The sequence below is a fragment of the Meleagris gallopavo genome, unplaced genomic scaffold (assembly GCF_000146605.3).
Source record: "Meleagris gallopavo isolate NT-WF06-2002-E0010 breed Aviagen turkey brand Nicholas breeding stock unplaced genomic scaffold, Turkey_5.1 ChrUn_random_7180001924599, whole genome shotgun sequence".
Classification (NCBI taxonomy): domain Eukaryota; kingdom Metazoa; phylum Chordata; class Aves; order Galliformes; family Phasianidae; genus Meleagris; species Meleagris gallopavo.
This window is the reverse complement of record NW_011187067.1, coordinates 1-566: the sequence shown is the minus strand read 5'-3', so window position 1 is coordinate 566 and position 566 is coordinate 1. Positions and strand designations below refer to the sequence as shown.

At 48.6% G+C, this 566-nt stretch overlaps 1 long non-coding RNA gene across 1 annotated transcript; it reads left to right on the top strand.

Moving 5' to 3' along the window:
* Positions 1–264: 264 nt before the first annotated feature.
* On the top strand, positions 265–566 carry LOC109364813. The gene is made up of 2 exons (XR_002110601.1): positions 265–324; positions 430–566. It is a non-coding gene; the product is annotated as an uncharacterized LOC109364813 (long non-coding RNA).

Sequence of the window (566 nt, the reverse complement as noted above, 5' to 3'; positions counted from 1 at the left end):
CTTGAGGCATTTCTAAGACTTCCAGCCAAATGAACTTGCTGCTTCTCAAGTTAATTTTAAAGAAATTGTCCCTTCATAATTCTCAGAGTGTTAACAGCATTCTTTGGTCTAAAGGTAGCTGTGGGCCCAGTGTCATTCAGACCCAAATTACGGTTTCTCCACACAGAGTTGAACAGGCCCTATGCCTGAATCACCCCTATTTCTCTCATTGAAGCTCCACTTCCAGACCCAAACCCATGCTGATTTCCCTGCTTGAAGGAGGAGAAGAGCCCTGGATCCCAGATATGCGTAGCCCTGAGGCCATGCCAGGAGACCTCAGCCCAGGTGAGGTAGTGGAGGAAAGGAGGAGGTTGGGGCTGGAAGAGCCATCTCTGTCTGTGTTTTATTTTGGGCATTGTGTGGTATTTCTGGATTTTCTCTGTCATCCAGCAGGAACTTGGATTACAGATATATTGGAAGATCTGCAGGGAAGTGGAGTGGCAGAAAGGCGGTGGGGTAGTGTCTGTGTGGAGGAAATCAGAAGGGATGTCCAAGGAGGTCTGGAGCAGGGTCAGAGTGAGTGCATC